General features: G+C 42.9%; 1 protein-coding gene across 1 annotated transcript in view; it reads right to left on the bottom strand.

Moving 5' to 3' along the window:
- The window catches only part of LOC126272252 (visual pigment-like receptor peropsin), a 164,311-nt gene that overhangs the window by 57,632 nt on the left and 82,535 nt on the right, over window positions 1–24,144 (bottom strand). The gene's annotated exons all lie outside the window — the stretch shown is intronic.

Raw genomic sequence — 24,144 nt, 5'->3', positions numbered from 1 at the left:
TGACCTAGTGGATAGCCCGTCAAAAACTGAACACAGATCAAACATGAAAGCAGGAGGAGTGTGTACTGAATTGTGAAAAAAAGGAGCAAAATAGAAACAGTGACCAGTCCAAGTGCTAACATCACCTTAGAAAAGTTAAGAATGACGATGCTGGTAAACCGCTTACGTTATTTGTTTTCAAACAACTGAACAAAACTGAACCTACTCAGACATTTCTCTCTTTACGTATTCTGATCAACAGTAAACTGACACATAATATTTTTTTTAGCGCAACGCAATCTGACTTTCAATAATCCCTACAAAAGATTGGCCCTGACTAACAATAAAATATACCTTCCATGACTCACCTCACAAAAATCTTCCTTACTCGAACTACTGCAATACAGCTTGCGCCAATACTGCCAGCTAAATAAAAGATTGTAACTACTGAAGGCACTAACTACTGATAGGCATAGATAGCAAATGAAAGATTTTGATGGAGAACAAACAATGTATTTACCTTCATAGTGTTCAAAAGTCACAATATATATACAGTTCATCACATCCGGTCTTACAAATTTCCCCCCCGCCGTTGTGGCCAGGCGGTCCTAGGCGTTACAGTCTGGAACCGCGAGACTGCTACGGTCACAGGTTCGAATCCTGCCTCGGCCATGGATGTGTGTGAAGTCATTAGGTTAGTTAGGTTTAAGTAGTTCTAAATTCTAGGAGACTGGTGACCTCATAAGTGCTCGGAGCCATTTTTTTACAAATTTCCTTTGTCTGACGGACACACGTCCAAATCGTCCGCTCTCAAAACTTTGCCATCTCTCTTTCCACATCCACCACTGCTGGCGGCTCACCTCCAACTGCGCAAAGCTACGCGCTGTTCACAACCAACTGCCCAACACTGCAATAGCAAATATTACAACAATGCCTCGATTCCCGGCGGGGTCAGGGATTTTCTCTGCCTCGTGATGACTGGGTGTTGTGTGATGTTCTTAGGTTAGTTAGGTTTAAGTAGTTCTAAGTTCTAGGGGACTGATGAGCATAGATGTTAAGTCCCATAGTGCTCAGAGCCATTTTCCAACAATGCCAACCAGCCACAGATTGCACACAGCACAGTCAGTGATTTTCATACAGACCGCTACGTGGTGTTACGAGCATAAAAACCTAATCAGCCTACTTACACAAGCTCAAGATCTGCAACTTCGAACGCATTTATAGAGCCACGGCGTCGTGGTTATGTTGTCACGGTGCTGTATTGGGAAGGGGTAGAAACGTCTTCAAATCGCCCTCGTTCTTTTTTTTTTCACAAAATTACGAACTTTCTGTCCGGTTAGTGACATGTCTGCCCTCCTTCTGAAGTCTTGGCAGTTTTCATACTATAAATGGTTGAAATGGCTCTGAGCACTATGGGACTTAACAGCTGTCATCAGTCCCCTAGAACTTAGAACTACTTAAACCTAACTAACCTAAGGACATCACACACATCCATGCTCGAGGCAGGATTCGAACCTGCGACCGTAGCGGTCGTGCGGTTCCAGACTGAAGCGCCTAGAACCGGCCTGTCTACTATAAATGGGTTATATAAAATGAGTCCTATCGTAAGAATATATTTCCGTCGTAAGTAAATGTGATGAATAGTGAGAGAAATCGACGAGAGGCCGCATAGATTTCTCACAGAAACTAAAACAACAAATAAACAGATGTGAACTCTGCTACAAGAAAGGAATTCAAGAATTGAAATTTCCAAAACGGAACGCAAGAGTCATAACAGGTGGTACTTGTGTAGTACAAATAAGAGGTACGTTAGGAGGCCCCTGCATTACAACTCGCTGTTGCAAATGGACGTTACACCACGACAAAGACACAGATATCGATACAGCGAAGAGATACGTCAGTGACCGGACGGACAGTTCATAGTTTTGCGAAAAAAAAGGGGTCCGAGGGAGATTTGAACACGCATCTCCTCCTCCGCAGTCAATTCCGTGACCACAAAACTAAGACGCCGAGGCTGTTCAAAGTCTCACGGTGTTGCACGTCCTGAGCCTGGAAGATTCACTGTTTCTATTTTGCTTTTTTTTTCACAGTTCAGTACAACTTCTTCCTGTTTTCATGGTTGATCTGTGTTCAGTTTTTGCCGGGCAACCCACAGGATCTTCTTACCACTAAATATTAGGAGAATTTGATGGGGAGTTTCCCTTGCGATGAACATCTTTACAGAATACAAATCCGCTTCATTTGCCAGTAATTTCTTAATTTATTGCACGACCGGTTTCGAACCATAAAGCGTTATCTTCAGGTGCCACCACCGACTTGGGATGGGGAAAAAAATAAATACTCTTTGTAATGATGTACAACAGAAGGTTATATTATGTTTCTTTCATTAAATACACATTTTTAAAGTTGTGGTATTCTTTTTGAATCACCCTGTATTTCGGTATTTGTTTGGTTTCGGTTATAAGATGTGTATGTCATTTTTTTCTAATAAGCGAGTAAATAAACCGAAATATCAATTGGTCATAGCAACAATACTAAAATTTTTCGTTTTCCATAGACCTTTTTAAAAAAAGGAGTAGCTTTTATTCGTAAAATCTGCATTGGTTTCAAATATTGCGGTATTCTAGGATGTTGAAATGCGATCGGTGTTGTCTTAATAACGAGCACCAAAAACATGGCCTAAGAATTGGTACAGCAACAGTAAGAAAATAAAATGCCCTTTTCACACTGGGACACTGGTGACGGTCGCCAGCGACAGTTACCGGTAATTGAGGTGATCACTCCCGGATCACCGGTGTCAGACACCACAGGTATTGCCAGCTGATTAGTTAGTGAAATGGACTCGAGCGAGGAGGAACTTTTATGGGTACTCCTAAACAGGAGGAGGAGAATGGAGACAAAACGTTTATTACACGTACGTCCACTGCTACATGATCGACTGCAGAAAGGCTTGTTTTATAATCTTTATGTCGTTTGAGGATATGGTAACTGCTCAGGGATTGCAGGACATGTCACCTCGTTTACTCTATGGAGGAAATATTGCGAACAGTATCAGATATGAGCCTCGCGGGATTAGCCGAGTGGTCTAGGGGGTTGCAGTCATGGACTGTGCGGCTGGTCCCGGCGGAGGTTCGAGTCCTCCCTCGGGCATGGGTGTGTGTGTCTGTCCTTAGGATAATTTAGGTTAAGTAGTGTGTAAGCTTAGGGACTGATGACCTTAGGAGTTAAGTCCCATAAGATTTCACACACATTTGAACATTTTCTATCAGATATGGCTTAAAAAACTACTTCATTAGCCATGAAGGTGAATTGTCTTGGCAGCAGCAAAAATGTAATAGCTAGAAATGTTACGTGAACGTTAATGTGGTTAGGCCTCATTGTTCATCTGGCATTGTATTTGTGATATGTGTCATGTAACTATTACTACGTTAACTGTAAGAAGTCACATTATTGTATTCACTGAACTGATTGAAAATTACAATTAAAATTATAGTGAGTCAGGAACTTGTAACGCAATAACATTATAATAAACAAATAAAAATCATTATTTTATTAGCCACATATGCGTAAATAATTGTAACGAAGAATAATGTTTTAACTGCCTTAAGACGCAGAAGGGGACGAGGGTTGCAAATGTGCTTCAAGCTTACTACCGTCCTAGCCACCACTTTGTTGCTATAGTCATCGCTTTTGACATCCCAAATAGCGGGACGACTTTCTACAGCACTTATAAAATCTTCCGTTTCAACGAAATCCTCAGGGCTCCAATGTGTACAGTATAATATGTAATGAATGTTTCACGGCACTGTCTCACAAATGACTGCCTGTCTGTTGGCAAATCTGCAGCGCTGTGTCTGTGGTCTGTGGCCCAGTGTGAACACTCCAGTGCAAACTAATGGATGGCTGGATGTGACTGCTGTGGACATAGTGTCCGTGTCCGTCACATGTGGACCGGCTGAGTGACAGTGGCCCGGTGAGCCGGTGTAGTGTCGCAGTGTGAATGCTCCAGTTCAAACGAATATATCTACGTCGGTGACCGTGTCCGTCACGTGTGGACAGGCTGAGTGACAGTGGCCCGGTGAGCCGGTGTAGTGTCGCGGTGTGAATGCTACAGTTCAAACGAATATATCTACGTCGGTGACCGTGTCCGTCACGTGTGGACAGTCTGAGTGACAGTGGCCCGGTGAGCCGGTGTAGTGTCGCGGTGTGAATGCTCCAGTTCAAAGGAATATATCTACGTCGGTGACCGTGTCCGTCACGTGTGGACAGTCTGGGTGACAGTGGCCCGGTGAGCCGGTGTAGTGTCGCGGTGTGAATGCTCCAGTTCAAACAAATATATCTACGTCGGTGACCGTGTCCGTCACGTGTGGACAGGCTGAGTGACAGTGGCCCGGTGAGCCGGTGTAGTGTCGCGGTGTGAATGCTACAGTTCAAACGAATATATCTACGTCGGTGACCGTGTCCGTCACGTGTGGACAGTCTGAGTGACAGTGGCCCGGTGAGCCGGTGTAGTGTCGCGGTGTGAATGCTCCAGTTCAAAGGAATATATCTACGTCGGTGACCGTGTCCGTCACGTGTGGACAGTCTGAGTGACAGTGGCCCGGTGAGCCGGTGTAGTGTCGCGGTGTGAATGCTCCAGTTCAAACGAATATATCTACGTCGGTGACCGTGTCCGTCACGTGTGGACAGTCTGAGTGACAGTGGCCCGGTGAGCCGGTGTAGTGTCGCGGTGTGAATGCTCCAGTTCAAACGAATATATCTACGTCGGTGACCGTGTCCGTCACGTGTGGACAGGCTGAGTGACAGTGGCCCGGTGAGCCGGTGTAGTGTCGCGGTGTGAATGCTACAGTTCAAACGAATATATCTACGTCGGTGACCGTGTCCGTCACGTGTGGACAGTCTGAGTGACAGTGGCCCGGTGAGCCGGTGTAGTGTCGCGGTGTGAATGCTCCAGTTCAAACGAATATATCTACGTCGGTGACCGTGTCCGTCACGTGTGGACAGTCTGAGTGACAGTGGCCCGGTGAGCCGGTGTAGTGTCGCGGTGTGAATGCTACAGTTCAAACGAATATATCTACGTCGGTGACCGTGTCCGTCACGTGTGGACAGTCTGAGTGACAGTGGCCCGGTGAGCCGGTGTAGTGTCGCGGTGTGAATGCTACAGTTCAAACGAATATATCTACGTCGGTGACCGTGTCCGTCACGTGTAGACAGGCTGAGTGACAGTGGCCCGGTGAGCCGGTGTAGTGTCGCGGTGTGAATGCTCCAGTTCAAACGAATATATCTACGTCGGTGACCGTGTCCGTCACGTGTGGACAGGCTGAGTGACAGTGGCCCGGTGAGCCGGTGTAGTGTCGCGGTGTGAATGCTACAGTTCAAACGAATATATCTACGTCGGTGACCGTGTCCGTCACGTGTGGACAGTCTGAGTGACAGTGGCCCGGTGAGCCGGTGTAGTGTCGCGGTGTGAATGCTCCAGTTCAAACGAATATATCTACGTCGGTGACCGTGTCCGTCACGTGTGGACAGTCTGAGTGACAGTGGCCCGGTGAGCCTGTGTAGTGTCGCGGTGTGAATGCTACAGTTCAAACGAATATATCTATGTCGGTGACCGTCGCTTGTGGCCGTCTCCAGGGTCCCAGTGTGGAACGGGTGTGATGTCCCTGTTGCCGTGTGTCACAGCTGAGTTACGTGTGTACTGTGCTCTGTGCAAGACTCGCCCCCACCCGGTCTGTACTGTACTTTCTCGCTGTCGTCGCCGCACATACGTTGTAACAGAATGACGCCAACCATAGCCTGGGCACATTTTTGCGAAGTGATGTAGCAACGAATAATAATGCTTTATTTGTTTTACAAAATTAAAGATTTATCTGACATTTCCGTGAAGTAGTAAAAGAGATAGGAAATTATGGTAACAACAATAAGTTAAAAACATAACTACAATTCATTCATAGTTTACGATTAAAAAAAAGTAGCCAGTGTCTGGACAATATGCCTTTACATGCTTGTAGCCCTTGAAAACGGACAAATTAACATAATGAACAGTTTTCACCCTTTAGCACAGACTATTCGTTAAATCCAAATAGTGCAATGATCCCCGATTACAATATGATTCTTGAGCTGAGTTTCAAAAAATAATGGTGAATTTTTGTTGTATTCACCCATTTAATCACTTTTCGAGAAAATCAGTTTAAGGTGAATGGGCTATGTAATGTATTCTTTTGATTCCATGTATCTTGACACTGAGAGTTAAAATTTTTTCAACCTTTGTTCGACTTCTGCGTGTACTATAGGAAATAATAGGAATAAAAAAGCGAAAATCGGTTATTTGAGAGACGGTCATTTTTAGTGGTTTCAACAATCAGATTAAACTGGCCTGGAAAAAGAAAACGATATTACCGAAAACTAGTTACTTCAGCGACACCGCCATCCGTCATTTCCTCTCAGAGAGGTTACAGTTCGTCTGATAGACGGTAAATCATCGGGAAGAACAGAAGTGATATCAGGCGTTCCGCAAGGTAGTGTCCAGCAATAAGCCTCCTAATTCAGGCGATAGCAAGGAAAGGTGTTTGTATCATTCTCACGAACCGCTTTTTCGCAATAAAGAACAGCGGTAATTGTTTATTTCCTATTGTACTTCGACGAAACGTGAATAATTAATTGTCATACCAACAGTGTTTGTGGGTATTTTGCGTGATCTTTTACAAATCTCCCGGAGTTTGTTTCAATCACGAGCTGCGTTAGCGTAATCGTGAAGGTGTTAGACTGTTAAACAAAAGGTTTTGAGTATAAACGTTGTTCGGTGCATAATATCTTGTTTATTTAAAAACAATATGCAAGTGTCTGTCTTCATGAATTTTATTCGTTTTAATGTAATTTTTTGAAATTTCTAGTTCTTTGTCTCTTCGTTCTAATCATAATGAATTTTCGGTTTTTGTAATTTTGTCCTCCAATATTTCTTTTCACAGCAATTAAAAACAATGAAAAGGCACACATACAATATTAATTTTATCTGGTTTGTTTGTTTATCTTATCTTCCGCAGTCGGTGTTTTACTATTCATATTGAAATATATTCTTTGCGACAGTATTAAAAGTATTATTTAGATCAGAATTTCGACTCGTACGTTGCCGAGCTACTTTATTGTCTGACGCAATTCTTTACTTCGCTCCTTTGGCAACATCATCATCTTCAATGTTTTCAAATGGCTCTGAGCACTATGGGACTCAACTGCTGTGGTCATCAGCCCCCTAGGACTTGGAACTACTTAAACCTAACTAACCTAAGGACAACACACACATCCATGCCCGAGGCAGGATTCGAACCTGCGACCGTAGCAGTCGCACGGTTCCGGACTGCGCGCTTAGAACCGCAAGACCACCGCGGCCGGCCATTCAATGTTTTCGTCAACTGATCTATGTTTTGGCAAGTATTTGCTGTCTGTTGTGACAAACACAAATTGTTAGCACTCTGCACCGCACTGACAATATATTTTAGTTTCTACGTTTTATTACGTCCACAATTCAGTTTTGTGTACTACGCCAATTTTGTTTTAATCAGAACTTTTTAGAAAAATCGAAATGAGTCTGGTATAAATAAAACTTTTATTACAATCGCGAAAGACAGAATATTTCTCAATATTACATACGACACCTATCTGGTACTTAAATTAAATGAGATATTGTTATACAGTAAATTGTATACGAAATTTAGGTATGTTGTCCACATTTCATTCTCAACACTGTGGCAACTAAAATCGACCGTACGGAAAGTGTACGCTATGGAGTTTTACCTCTGCAAACTCTTCAAAATTTAGTGCAGTTATTTAATACATTTAATGCTGCACAAGAACTGCGTTGAACATCGAAAAAAAAAAATTAAGTCATTTATGCGGGGAAGGTATCAGTCAGGAAGATGTGTAAAAGTCAAATAGTTTTTGCGAAATCGAATGATAAGTGTGCCAAAGCAGTCGGAACACCATGTGTCAGCAGAGGCGAGCAGTGCAGTGATGACAAAATCGCGTACAGCACGGAATGCGGGGAGCACGTCTCTGTAGCAGCGAAAGGGTTAATGCGGCCGTGGTGGCTTTACTTCATGAACTGCGCGCTCCCCCCTAACGTAAGTTTGTGAACTATACTATACTATGGCGCTGCTTCTCTTGACGCGTGCGTCGTTTGCAACTGGCAACGCAGCAATCTTCCGCGTCTGGGCGGGCATGCGCGACCCGCCAAGATAAAGGAATTCAACTATTGTGTTTTACGACTCGTGGCAGTCTTAAAACGCACGTGTAGAATGTACATGCGTTTATCATCGCGTTTAAAAACTACTTCATGTTGCCTGAGAACCGGAACTTCTTCTTACACACAAGTTAATTTCTTTATATATAAATTTTATAGTTGTTACTGTATTTGTTGTTGTTGTGGTCTTCAGTCCTGAGACTGGTTTGATGCAGCTCTCCATGCTACTCTACCCTCTGCAAGCTTCTTCATCTCCCAGTACCTACTGCAACCTACATCCTTCTGAATCTGCTTCTGTATTCATCTCTTGGTCTCCCTCTCGATTTTTACCCTCCACTCTGCCCTCCAATACTAAACTGGTGATCCCTTGATGCCTCAGAACATGTCCTACCAACCGATCTCTTCTTCTAGTCAAGTTGTGCCACAAACTCCTCTTCTCCCCAATTCTATTCAATACCTCCTCTTTAGTTATGTGATATATCCATCTAATCTTCAGCTTTCTTCTGTAGCACCACATTTCGAAAGCTTCTATTCTCTTCTTGTCCAAACTATTTATCGTCCATGTTTCACTTCGGTACATGGCTACACTCCATACAAATACTTTCAGAAACGACTTCCTGACACTTAAATCTATACTTGATGTTAACAAATTTCGATTCTTCAGAAACGCTTTCCTTGCCATTGCCAGTCTACATTTTATATCCTCTCTATTTCCACCATCGTCAGTTATTTTGCTCCCCAAATAGCAAAACTCCTTTACTACTTTAAGTGTCTCATTTCCTAATCTAATTCCCTCAGCATCACTCAACTTAATTCGACTACATTCCATTTTCCTCGTTTTGCTTTTGTTGATGTTCATCTTATATCCTCCTTTCAAGACACTGTCTATTCCGTTCAACTGCTCTTCCAAGTCCTTTGCTGTCTCTGACAGAATTACACTGTCATCGGCGAACCTCAATGCTTTTGTTTCTTCTCCATGGATTTTAATTCCTACTCCGAATTTTTCTTTTGTTTCTTTTACTGTATTCACCTGACCAAAAGTCTTGTTCCTCCTGCCACCGAACGTCACTAATTCCCACTATATTCAACTTTAACCTATCCATTTCCCTTTTTAAATTTTCTAACCTACCTGCCCGATTAAGGGATCTGACATTCCACGCTCCGATCCGTAGAACGCCAGTTTTCTTTCTCCTGATAACTAGGTCCTCCTGAGTAGTCCCTGCCCGGAGATTCGAATGAGGGACTATTTTACTTCCGGAATATTTTACCCAAGACGACGCCATCATCATTTATCCATACAGTAAAGCTGCATGCCCTCAGGAAAAAATTACGGCCGTGGCCCCTTGCTTTCAGCCGTTCGCAATGCCAGCACAGCAAGGCCGTTTTGGTTAGTGTTACAAGGCCGGATCAGTCAATCATCCAGACTGTTGCCCCGGCAACTACTGAAAAGGCTGCTGCCCCTCTTCAGGAACCACACGTTTGTCTGACCTCTCAACAGATACACCTCCGTTGTGGTTACACCTACGGTACGGCTATCTGTGTCGCTGAGGCACGCGAATCTCCCCACCAACGGCAAGGTCCATGGTTCATGGGGGAGGGGGGGTTACTGTATTTATGCACGAGAAAATTGACTTAGTCGTGGAACGAGATTCCTATTCCCTCATAACACGAACTGATTTTTAAATACCGAATATCGGGGTTTTGACCTTTTGTAGCGTTTATTAATTCAACTTATAACTAGCGTACTGGCGGTAGAAAATTGCAACAACAAAAATAATTAATGTACAATAACGAAATTTCAGAAAAGCATTTATCCAGCTACTATATTTAAGTGATTAACACTGCAGAGTCACAGGTTAACGTAAGCGCGACATAAGCCATTACAAATGTGTAATGCTGGTACATTAATAAATGGTGTAACCGCCACAATATTGAATGCAAGAAGGCAAACGTGGATGTTTTGTGTTGTACAGGTGCCGGATGTCAGTTTGTGGGATGGGGTTCTATGCTTCCGCCTGGACCAGCCGCACAGTCCATGACTGCAGCGCCCCAGACCGCTCGGCTAATCCCGCTCGGCGCTACGGTAGCAGGTTCGAATCCTGCCTCGGGCATGGATGTGTGTGATGTCCTTAGGTTAGTTAGGTTTAGGTAGTTCTAAATTCTAGAGGAGTGATGACCTCAGATGTTAAGTCCCATAGTGCTCAGAGCCATTTGAACCATTTTTGAATGCTGTTCGTGAATGTCAGCACGGGAGATCGGATTACCAGACTCATGTATAAATCTGTAGCGAGCGTGCTTGGGATTGCCACGAGAATGCTTCTTTTGTCATACGAAATCGCACACCAGACTATAGCTCCTGGCGTAGATCCAGTCTAACACGCAGACAGGCTGGTTGCAGGCCCTTAACTGGCCTCCTAACCAACACACAGTCATCACTGGCACAAAGGCAGAACCAGTTCCCGTTAAAAAGCAGATTTCCAGCCTAGCCTACAATGATCTCTCGCTCGATACCACTGAAGTCGCAAATGGCGGTGGTTTGTAATCATTGCAGTGGACGCTACTGAGCATCTGGCTCGGAGCTGTCCTTAAGGGGACCACACCCTGCCTATCTAACCCATGTTAATTTAGGCAAGTACTTGACCCATTTCTGAAAAAAAACTATTTGTTGCAGGACATTAATATTTTTACTGTATGTTACATGATGCTAGTAGAGTCAACTGTACTAAAATCTACTTTATCCATTTTATAGTTTTTAACAAATACTTTTTTAAATTTATTAATAAAAATATTAAGTTCTTTCTACGGAAAATGTTTTTTGTGAAATTCCTAATAGGGGAATATTACTGAATGTAGTACCAGAGGTCGCTTTTTATGTTATGTAGAGTCTCTGTAAAAATTTCATTCATTTGTCTATGATAGTTTCTGACATAATGGGGCATATGTACTGAAAATTTTAGTTTGCTGGAAATTGAATTTAAAGAAAAAAACTTTTTAAATTAGTTGCTTACAGTTAATTAAAACTGTCCTGCTGCATATGATGGCCCTTCTTTGCCCTCAAGTAGGTCTTCTAGCTTTCACCTTCCTGGATGTTTGTCTTGCTTTCTTGTCCATATTAGATGCAGGCCTGTCTGCATTGGCTATCCTCACTTTATCGCAATGTTGCAGCCCAGTGATCATATTTTCACCAGGATTAGTTCCCAGCTTTTTCAGTACCCAACACTTTCCAATATTACCACCATTGAACGTAATAACAGCATCATGAACTCCTAGTTTCATTGTCTGCATGCCTACAAATAGAATTTTAGGAAGGCGGTTCCAAATTATGCTGTTGAAACATTCATTTGGGTTCTGTGTCTGCCCATGCAGCCATTTCCTTAGAAGGTCAGGGCGAGCCAGAATAGGTTTAATTGTTGTAATAACAGCAATAGGAAGAGAATGCTGGTGAGAATAAGATTCTCCAATTGTCTGAGCCCTATTGTATTTGCACCACGAATTTTCTCGTGATGCACACAATCCATGACATGGCATATCATCAGTAGAGGACTTGTGGAAGAATAATGCCCAAACATCTCTCTTCATTGCCTCTAGATTTTGGTTCAAAAATGGCTCTGAGCACTGTGGGACTTAACATCTGTGGTCATCAGTCCCCTAGAACTTAGAACTACGTAAAGCTAACTAACCTAAGGACATCACACACATCCATGCCCGAGGCAGGATTCGAACCTGCGACCGTAGCGGTCACACGGTTCCAGACCGAACCGCACGGCCACACCGGCCGCAGGCCACAGAAAAGTGGACGTGGCACATAAACACAAGTGTTAGGAAAATGCTCTTTAAATGCTCGAAAAAAAAATTTTTTTTCAGCAAAATCCTTTTCAGAGTACTTAAATAAAACCTTAATCTATAGAAATATGATGTAAACCGAAAATCGATTTTTTTCGACCTGAACTACGGTGTGGTCCCCTTAAAGTAAGCAAATTATAAATGTTGGTTGTGTCACTGGGTTCCAACTGCTGCTCAAATTGCTGTTGCAGGTGCAGTACGCAGCAGAACCATACTGCAAGGTGAGGCGCATAATAAAGAACGATTCTTAAAAGGTTGTTAAGTAAAACGACTTCGCTAATTTTTTTTAAATTTCATAATCTTAAAATACATGAAAAAGCGTTTTCTGCAATAGTAAAACATCAGTTATTTTTTGAAGGAGATGCCGGTAAGATGGCGTGCGTTTATATACACACATTCCTCCAGTCAGATTTTGAAGTGACTCATCACGTTGTGCAGCATTGCCAGTGGCATCTGAATAACTTCCTGTCCATTCCACTCTTTCAAATGGTTCAAATGGCTCTGAGCACTATGGGACTTAACATCTGAGGTCATCAGTCCCCTACAACTTAGAACTACTTTAACCTAACTAACCGAAGGACATCACGACACATCCATGCCCGAGGCAGGATTCGAAACTGTGACCGTAGCGGTCGCGCGGTTCCAGACTGTAGCGGCTAGAACCACTCGGTCACAACGGCCGGCGATCCGCTTTTTCAGGACTTCAATTTTTCGAGGAGGGTTATCTCGGAAAAATTTGATTTTCAGATAACCCTACAAGAAAAAGTCATATGTTGTGAGGTCCGGTGATCGAGAGGACCATGCTATGTCCCTATTTCGCGAGATCACATGATTTGGAAACAAACGATTGACAATATTCATGCTTAGTCGAGCAATGTGGGAGTAACTTCGTAGTTTGCAAGTTGTGGAGTAAGTTTTCCAACATATCTGAGTATCTCTGCAAAGTCACTGTTACAGTATTGCCAAGGCCATCTTCAAAAAAACAATGGCCCTATTATCCCTAATGAAAACATGGCGCACCACACACAATAACGTTTGAGGAGTGCAGTGGTTGCTGATGCAGTTCTTGAGGATTAACGCATCTCCAAAATTGAAAGTTCTGCTTGTTCACGTAACCAGACAGATGGAAGTGAGCTTCATCACTCATCCACAAATGGTATACATTGTCCTCGTCTTGATTAATCATGTCAAAAAATTCTAAGCAGAACCGACTTCGGCTCACACAATCTGTTTCCTTAAGTTCTCAACCTACTTCTTAAACGCACAAAATAAAAAAAATAAAATAAAATATGGCTCTGAGCACCATGGGACTTAACTTCTGAGGTCTTCAGTCCCCTAGAACTTAGAACTATTTAAACTTAACTAACCTAAGGACATCACACACATCCATGCCCGAGGCAGGATTCGTATCTGCGACCGTAGCAGCAGCGCAGCTCTGGGCTGAAGCGCTTAGAACCACTCGGCCACCCCGGCCGGCCCTGTGCGATTAAGCCGGTAGGGGTGGCCGAGCGGTTCTAGACGCTTCAGTCCGGAACCGCGCTGCTGCTACAGTCGCAGGTTCGAATCCTGCCTCGGGCATGGATGTATGTGATGTCCTTAGATTACTTAGGTTTAAGTAGTTCTAAGTTCTAGGGGACTGATGACCTCAGATGTTAAGTCCCATAGTGCTTAGAGCCATTTGAACCATTTTTGAATCGCACAGGCAGATGGCACCGGCCGATTCCGATTAATGTTGAAGTGGTTGCGAAATGCCCGACGTGCTAGCTGTTAAGAACTACCGTTATGATAAAATGCTTTGACAGCGTACGCGCGGTGCTGTGAGGTCCAGCGCTCCATGATGAAGAAATGCTATTTCGCGCCAAACGTAACTGACGCTATTCTTCTCCACCCCTCTCCGACGCAGCTTGATTCACGCGCTTTTTAAAATCGCTCGATATTATGGCTCACTCTGTCCGCACACGATGGTCTTCCGTCTTGGTAGTGCGATGTAACCGTCCGGAGCCCAGTCTTGTTGCAACGGTACACTCTCGTGACCACTACTGCCAGCAGTTGTCATATAAAGTGGTTACATTGCTACTAAATATTTCTGCAGTATCACAAGAGGAACACCCACCTTCTCGTAACCCTATTACGCGACCTAGTTCGAACTCAGTGGGATGTTGATAGTGGCGTCTTTGTCGCCTAAAGGAATTCTTGACTAACATCAACTCACCAAGTCCAATTTCAAAAGTAACTAACGCTCACAACCATACAATACGTATTTAAAGCAAACCGCATTTGCATCCTCATAGAGGCGCCATTAATGCCACTCTTATGTGACTGGCGCGAAATTCGACGAGATATTGAAACGTTCCCTCTGGTGGTAAACCTCTCACGTTATTTGGTTTTCAAACAGCTCATCAAAACTGAACGTACTCAAACATTTCTCTCTTTACTTATTCTGATCATCACTAAACTGAGACACAATATTTTTAGCGCAACGCAGTCTGAGTTTCAACAATCCCTACAAAAGAATGGCCCTGACTAGCAATAACCTATACCTTTCATGAATCACTTACCTCAAAAAAATCATCATTACTCGAACTATTGCAATACAGCGAGCGCCAAAATACTGCCAGCTAAGTAAAAGTTTCTAACTACTGAAGGCACTAACTACTGATAGACATAGTTAGGTATATGTATATCAATTCATGACATCCATCTTCATAAATTTCCTTTTTCTGGCGGACACACGTCCAGATCGTCCGTTTATAGTAACCTCTCTAAACTCTGGCATCTCTCTCTCTCCACATCCACCACTGCTGGCGGCTCACCTCCAATTGCACAACGCTACGCGCTGTTAACATCCAACTGCCCAACACTACAATAGCGAATATTCCAACAATGACAACCAGCCACAGACTCCACACACCACAGTCAGTGGTTTTCATACAGAGCGCTACCTGGCGCCACCAACATAAAAACCTAAACAGCCTACTTACACCATCGTCTTTCAGATGTAGAAACACGCATACCAACTTCTGTTTACGTCGCACAACTCCTTTGTGTTTGTGCGATTTTTTTACTAGTTTGTACGTATACATAAGGAAACTGACTTTTTCGTGGGATGAAGTTTCTGTTCCCTCGTAACATGAACAGATTTTTAAATAACGGGGTTTTAAGAATTTGTAGCAGTTAGGAAGAACCCTGGAGATACTAAAAGGTATCAGATAGATTATATAATGGTAAGACAGAGATTTAGGAACCAGGTTTTAAGTTGTAAGACATTTCCAGGGGCAGATGTGGACTCTGACCACAATCTATTGGTTATGACCTGTAGATTAAAACTGAAGAAACTGCAAAAATGTGGGAAATTAAGGAGATGGGACCTGGATAATCTGAAAGAACCAGAGGTTGTACAGAGTTTCAGGGAGAGCATAAGGGAACAATTGACAGGAATAGGGGAAAGAAATACAGTAGAAGAAGAATGGGTAGCTCTGAGGGATGAAGTAGTGAAGGCAGCAGAGGATAAAGTAGGTAAAAAGACGAGGGCTGCTAGAAATCCTTGGGTAACAGAAGAAATATTGAATTTAATTGATGAAAGGAGAAAATATAAAAATGCAGTAAATGAAGCAGGCAAAAAGAAATACAAACGTCTCAAAAATGAGATCGACAGGAAGTGCAAAATGGCTAAACAGGGATGGCTAGAGGACAGATGTAAGGATGTAGAAGCTTATCTCAGTAGGGGTAAGATAGATACTGCCTACAGGAAAATTAAAGAGACCTTTGGAGAGAAGAGAACCAAGTGTATGAATATCAAGAGCTCAGATGGCAACCCAGTTCTAAGCAAAGAAGGGAAGGCAGAAAGGTGGAAGGAGTATATAGAAGGTTTATACAAGGGCGATGTACTTGAGGACAATATTATAGAAATAGAAGAGGATGTAGATGAAGACGAAATGGGAGATATGATACTGCGTGAAGAGTTTGACAGAGCACTGAAAGACCTGAGTCGAAACAAGGCCCCCGGAGTAGACAACATTCCATTAGAACTACTGACGGCCTTGGGAGAGCCAGTCATGACAAAACTCTACCAGCTGGTGAGCAAGATGTATGAGACAGGCGAAATACCCTCAGACTTCAAGAAGAATATAATAATTCCAATCCCAAAGAAAGCAGGTGCTGACAGATGTGAAAATTACCGAACTATCAGTTTAATAAGTCATGGATGCAAAATACTAACGCGAATTCTTTACAGACGAATGGAAAAACTGGTAGATGCGGACCTCGGGGAGGATCAGTTTGGATTCCGTCGAAATGTTGGAACATGTGAGGCAATACTGACCTTACGACTTATCTTAGAAGAAAGATTAAGAAAAGGCAAACCTACGTTTCTAGCATTTGTAGACTTAGAGAAAGCTTTTGACAATGTCGACTGGAATACTCTTTTTCAAATTCTAAAGGTGGCAGGGGTAAAATACAGGGAGCGAAAGGCTATTTACAATTTGTACAGAAACCAGATGGCAGTAATAAGAGTCGAGGGGCATGAAAGGGAAGCAGTGGTTGGGAAAGGAGTGAGACAGGGTTGTAGCCTCTCCCCGATGTTATTCAATCTGTATATTGAGCAAGCAGTAAAGGAAACAAAAGAAAAATTTGGAGTAGGTATTAAAATTCATGGAGACGAAGTAAAAACTTTGAGGTTCGCCGATGACATTGTAATTCTGTCAGACACGGCAAAGGACTTGGAAGAGCAGTTGAACGGAATGGACAGTGTCTTGAAAGGAGGATATAAGATGAACATCAACAAAAGCAAAACGAGGATAATGGAATGCAGTCAAATTAAATCGGGTGATGCTGAGGGAATTAGATTAGGAAATGAGACACTTAAAGTAGTAAAGGAGTTTTGCTATTTAGGAAGTAAAATAACTGATGATGGTCGAAGTAGAGAGGATATAAAATGTAGACTGGCAATGGCAAGGAAAGCGTTTCTGAAGAAGAGAAATTTGTTAACATCGAATATAGATTTATGTATCAGGAAGTCGTTTCTGAAAATATTTGTTTGGAGTGTAGCCATGTATGGAAGTGAAACATGGACGATAACTAGTTTGGACAGGAAGAGAATAGAAGCTTTCGAAATGTGGTGCTACAGAAGAATACTGAAGATAAGGTGGATAGATCACGTAACTAATGAGGAGGTATTGAATAGGATTGGGGAGAAGAGAAGTTTGTGGCACAACTTGACTAGAAGAAGGGATCGGTTGGTAGGACATGTTTTGAGGCATCAAGGGATCACAAATTTAGCATTGGAGGGCAGTGTGGAGGGTAAAAATCGTAGAGGGAGACCGAGAGATGAGTACACTAAGCAGATTCAGAAGGATGTAGGTTGCAGTAGGTACTGGGAGATGAAGCAGCTTGCACAGGATAGAGTAGCATGGAGAGCTGCATCAAACCAGTCTCAGAACTGAAGACAACAACAACAACAACAACATTACTCTCTACTTATAAATAATAATCGAAGCTGTCGAAAAGAATTAAAATTTGTGCTACAGCCGGGACTCGGATCCAGGTATTCTTGTTTGCTGGGTAGAAATGCTAACCATAACACTACCACAGCACACTGGTCAGTATTACTGCACGAACTAACTAAGCTCAGTGCCCTCTCCAAGACAAAGTTCAATTTATTTTCCCTTATATATTGTCACTACGGCCAGGGCTCTCCGATATCGGCAAGCATCCCAGCATTGGACGTAACGGCTCGTGCTTGTGGTAGTGTAATTGTTAGTATTTCTGCCTAGGAAGCAAGGAAACCATGGTTCGAGTCCCAGCTGCAGCACAAATTTTAATTCATTTCGTTTGCTTCGATCACTATCGTAGATAATAAAAAGAGACTTAAATGTCTCAGGGAAACATTTAATTATAAATAATACATCAGATAATGGAGCAACTCGAACAGTTCTTACAAGTGTTCAATACGAGCACAATTTGTCACACGGCACGCATCGAGTCTACAGGTGACTTCTTCCCAACCTTGATCAGCGTGTCTGGAATAAGTGTTGCAACAACTTCTTCAGTCCTGTTTCTCAAGTCGGACAGATCAGCTGGTAGCGGTGGCGCATACACGCGATCCTTTATGAACCCCCAAAGGTAAAAATAGCGTGGTGTCAGATCTGTTGAACATGGATATAATGTGAAACAAGCTCTGTAATCGCCGGCGCCTTGCAGCCATTCCAGAGGTAGGGTACAACGTCGCTTAACCAATGGCGTACTTACGTCAATGAGGCGGCGCATTCGACTAGCTGCCAAATAATGTTCTGTGTTTCAGCTCCTGCCATAGTTGTAGTGCCTCAAGAAAAGAAACACCGGCACGGTAGCTTTACCGAAAAAGGAAGGCCCATAAACTTTCCGCCGGGATACGGCAGAAAAAATATTCAGTTTAGGGAAGTATCGTTGCAGCTGTACCATCTCTTGGGGACGTGCAAATGCCCAAACGCGCACAGTTATTTGTGTTCACATTTACACGTACATGGAATTGATATTCATCAGCGAAGACGACACGATCCAGAAAATCTTCATCGTTATGCAGCATAATTGCGTTTGTAACGTTGACACGTAAACCGTAGTCTGTAGGTTCTAAACTTGTAACAACTGCAGAGTCGTCACTGGAATTGTTAGCTGACAACTAATTTTCCGCATCAATTTCTTGGATCTATTCGTGAATGACTCTCTTACTTGTACAACACTTTCTTCGGCTACTCTTGATCGTCCCGTACTCTTCCCCCTGCAAAGACAGCCTGTGTCTTCACACCATGATACCATCTACGGATGCTATTATCGCTTGGAGGATTACAACAGAACCTGAAACATCCCCTTAGAAAAATTTATGAATTACTGTGCTCATAAACCTCTTACGTTATTAGATTTTCAAACAGCTGAGCAAAACTGAACGTGCACAGACATTTCTCTCTTTACTTATTCAGATCATCAATAAACTGACACACAATATTTTTAGCACAACGCAATCTGTCTTTCAATAATCCCTAAAAAAGAATGGCCCTGACTAACAATAACCTATACTTTTCATGAATCACTTACCTCACAAAAATCTTCATTACTCGAACTACTGCAATACAGCGAGCGCCAAAATACTGCCAGCTAAGTAAAAGATTCTAACTACTGAAGGCACTAACTACTGATAGACATAGTTATATATATATATATATATATATATATATATATATATATATATATATATATATATATATATATATATATATATATATGTCGCCATCTTTGTTAGTAACGCTTTTTAACGGAAGACTCAGGAAACAGTCCATGAGCACCGGTATGCAAGCAAAACTGTTTCAATTGCTCTTTCATTTGATGTATTTTTGATAAGTGTAAGTTGAATATAATAAATGTTACGAAGCCTTAAACCCCAGATATTCATTTTGAAATATCTAGTGTTACGACACACACACATCCCGGTATACACGGTGGAATGTCACGGCGTGAAACAGAGTGTCATGCGACGTATTAGTATGGAAAGGGGAGAGTAAAGGCGTTCGATCAGCCGGCGTTATTCAGTCACGCAGAAGTATCAACGGTCACCAGCCGGGAAGCATAAATATTTCGACACCGTTTCTCGATCAGGAAGACAGCGACCTCGACTTTCTAGAGCGAGACTGCGAACGAGCCAACAGAGCGAGCTCAACAGAAAACTGATAGAAGACAGAAACTTTTCAACAGCCAAGGTCGCATTAAATATTTCTTTCTTAAGGGAAGACGGAAGGCACGTGGGCTTCAAAAATTCGACTTTTAGATTTTAGGATATTTGAAATTCCTGGTCGTTCTTGCGTGAAACAGTTTTTGTTTTATGTCAATACGACAATTGTTTAGTGAGATATGATGGTTTTCCTGACGCACGGTCTTTGCCCGAATGATCTTGACATTTGGTGCAAGTACAGGAGATGTTCCAGATATGACCACAAACATTCTTTACCTGCATCAATAATGAATGAAATTAAATCCATATTTAGAGACCCTTGTAAGGATACCTTGTTGAAGAAATGCGTTCATGGGAAAACCTAAAATTTAAAAGAATGTGTCAATTCTGTCATTTGAACCGATTACGGAAAACTGTATTTGTGCAGCTTACAACCCTCAAATTTGGTGTTTATGATGCTATTTTATGCTTCAGTGATGGTGTAATTAGAAAACTGGATGTTTCGGAATTACTGGGCATAAAATATAGTGGAAATATGGGAAAATCTTTGGTGCAGATAGATAAGGAGAGAATCCGCAAAGCAGATATTGCCAATTTAAAATGCACAAAAGAAGCCAGACAGAAAAGAAGAGGGACCAAGAGAAGAAAAGAAGATCAGTATGATTCAGATTATGCTCAGTATGGTGCAGGAAAATATTAGTAGTAAGTAATTCTCTCAATAACTATACTTGAATTGCAATATTAAACTTTCAATGGATTTTTCTGAAAACTACATTTTCATACTTTCAGGTACCATTATTTGATAAACTAATGGGGTTAGAAACATGAAATTTGGTCAATTTGTACTGCAGATGGTAATAAGTTATTACAAGTCAATTGAGAACCACCAAACAATCAGAAACTGTTTTATAATAATTAATGTACAAAAAGTTAAATTTTACTAATGATAAAATAATTTTTTTTCTTCAAAACCATAAGAGGTATTATGTTCATTTTACTTTTAAATTGGAGCATATATGTTATATATATGCAGTAAAAATTCCATTGTTTTATCACTTATAGTTCTTTTGGAAAGTGTCCTATTGAAAGGGTAAAATAGCATTGCCAGAATAAGGATGAAAATTGCCTTCCGTCTCTCCCCTTACAGACAAGCGGTTTCAACAGACTTCGTTGTTACTTCAGGTCTGAAACTTTTTCTTGTGAAACATGTTCACTTTACACTGGAAGCTGACAGCAAAGTCTGCTGAAATCGGTTGTCTTTTACAAAAACGTATTTTATACGTTCTTGGCTGTTGAATGGTTTTTAACAACTGAAACAGATCGCCCTTCAGTACTGTCAAAATGAGAAAATTTAAGCGTTAAAGAGCGCTGACCGAACTGCCTTTGTAACTTAATATAAGAGACAGAAGGTAGGACGCAACATCGCCCAAAAGGGTTTGACTAAGCAGTAGCGACACTGTTACAAATTCGTTCAGCAAATGTAGCTCCCGCGTCTCGTGGTCGTGCGGTAGCGTTCTCGCTTCCCACGCCCGGGTTCCCGGGTTCGATTCTCGGCGGGGTCAGCGATTTTCTCTGACTCGTGATGGCTGGGTGTTGTTGTGATGTCCTTAGGTTAGTTAGGTTTAAGTAGTTCTGTTCTAGGGGACTGAGACCATAGATGTTAAGTCCCATAGTGCTCAGAGCCATTTGAACCTTTTTTTTTTTTTCAAATGTAGCGTAGCTGAAGACTGCTAACGACTCGAGAATAGCAGGACCGATTCAGTCGTTACAAATGACGTCGCACAGCAGAGTGTCTCCTCGACAACATAAATACTCCCCCCGCCCTTCCTCCATCCACCCGCCAGCCCAGAACACTCGATCAGTAGGATCGATGGGTTCTTGTTGTTCGCACTGACTCTCTGGTTATGGTGTGATATCATCTTGTGTGTAAGACGTTGTGTTGGTCGCACACTTCTTGCCTTACGAGGAGATAAGCGATCCGTAGCCATGGATAATGCAGTCCAGCATCCAGTGCTGAAGTCAGCACGACAGCCAACAATGATGGGCAGTCCGGGGGTCTACTAACTTGGCTCTGGTCCAGGGCAGAAGTTTCCCTAAAACTTGTGACCGAACGGCTCTAGGCACTTAGTCCGGAACCGCGCTGCTGCTACGGTAGCAGGTTCTAATCCTGCCTCGGGCATGGATCTGTGTGATGTCCTCAGGCTAGTTAGGTTTAAGTAGTTCTAAGTCTAGGGGACTGATGACCTCAGATGTTAGGTCCCACAGAGCTCAGAGCCATTTGAATTTGAACCTAAAGCTTGAGCACCACACAACTCTGACGGTGTACCGTACCAGCGGGTTACGTTGTGAATTGAGCACGACAACATGGCATCCAGTAACGCGGTCCACCTGAGAGGGCAACGCAAGCGGTGATCTGGTAAGGATTGAGCACTCCCCGAAACGGCGTTTGAATCGATAATACACGTCGCTTTCATCGCCATCTCCAATCAGGGGTACCAACGTGGGGTGCCTACCTCGCTACCAGCTGGCAAACTATTGCACTAGGGTGACAGACACTTCCACTCCGAGCTGATGCAGCATCGTTGGCACCCGTGAGTCCGCTGCTGGATGCACAGGATTCCTCTCCGGATTACGTATCCATTAACCGTCGCACAGGTCTTCGGCTTGCATCCTGACAAAACAGCTGCGGTTTCCAGCCTGGCGAGTTTCAGCTTGGGCCAATAAATTCAATGGCCCATTGCGGACAGACTTCTTTTGGCCTTGCGAGAAAAAGAGACACGGAGAAATCTGTGTCTACTGTACAAGCTACTAATAGAGCACAGTTATCTTTGCTTCGAACTAACAGATATACAGCTTCAGTAAAAACAATCAGGTGTGTGACTGCATCATTAAGTTGTTGCTATACTGACCGCCATTTCGGTCACTATTGCAGCCGCCCTCATAAAGCACTAATAATAATAATAATAATAATAATAATAATAATAATAATACACTACTGGCCATTAAAATTGCCACACCATGAAGATGACGTGCTACAGACACTAAATTTAACCGACAGGAAGAAGATGCTGTGATATGCAAAAATAAACAAATAAATAAATAAACAAAATAAAATAAATAAAAATAAAAAAATGGCTCTGAGCACTATGGGACTTAACTACTGAGGTCATCAGTCCCCTAGAACTTAGAACTACTTAAACCTAACTAACCTAAGGACATCACACACATCCATGCCCGAGGCAGGATTCGAACCTGCGACCGTAGCGGTCGCGCGGTCCCAGACTGTAGCGTCTAGAACCGATCCGCCACTCCGGCCGGCTGTGATATGCAAATGATTGACTTTTCAGAGCATTCACACAAGGTTGGCGCCGGTGGTGACACCTACAACGTGCTGACACGAGGAAAATTTCCAACCGATTTCTCATACACAAACAGCAGTTGACCGGCGTTGCCTGGTCAAACGTTGTTGTGATGCCTCGTGTAAGGAGGAGAAATGCGCACCATCACGTTTCCTTCGGATTCTAACCTATCGCGATTGCGGTTTATCGTATCACGACATTGCTGCTCGCGTTGGTCGAGATCCAATGACTGTTAGGAGAATATGGAATCGGTGGGTTCAGGAGGGTAATACGGGACGCCGTGCTGGACACCAACGGCCTCGTATCACGAGCAGTCGAGATGACAGGCATCTTATCCGCATGGCTGTAACGGATCGTGCAGCCACGTCTCGATCCCTGAGTCAACAGATGGGGACGTTTGCAAGACAACAACTATCTGCACGAACAGTTCGACGACGTTGGGAGCAGCATGGACTATCAGCTCGGAGACCACGGCTGCGGTTAGCCTTGACGCTGCATCACAGACAGGAGCGCCCGCGATGGTGTACTCAACCGCGAACCTGGGTGCACGAATGGCAAAACGTCATTTTTTCTTATGAATCCAGGTTATGCTTACAGCATCATGATGGTCGCATCCGTGTTTGGCGACATCGCGGTGTACGCACATTGGAAGCGTGTATTCGTCAACACCATACTGGTGTATCACCCGGCATGATAGTATGGGGCGCCATTGGTTACACGTCTCGGTCTCCTCTTGTTCGCTTTGACGGCACTTTGAACAGTGGACGTTACATTTCAGATGTATTACGTCCCGTGGCTCTATCCTTCATGCGATACCTGCCAAACGCTACATTTCAGCAGGATAATGCACGACCGTCAGGTGTAGCATAATATATTTGTCCAATGAATACCCGTTTATCATCTGCATTTCTTCTTGGTGTAGCCATTTTAATGACCAGTACTGTAGTAGTAATAATAATAAAAAGAACAAGTAAATTGCAGTAAAGACGGCGTCCACCCCCTCCCCTTCCCCAACTCGCAACACTGTC

This window comes from Schistocerca gregaria, chromosome 5 (assembly GCF_023897955.1).
Source record: "Schistocerca gregaria isolate iqSchGreg1 chromosome 5, iqSchGreg1.2, whole genome shotgun sequence".
Taxonomy (NCBI): Eukaryota; Metazoa; Arthropoda; class Insecta; order Orthoptera; family Acrididae; genus Schistocerca; species Schistocerca gregaria.
This window is presented reverse-complemented; position numbering and strand designations above follow the sequence as displayed.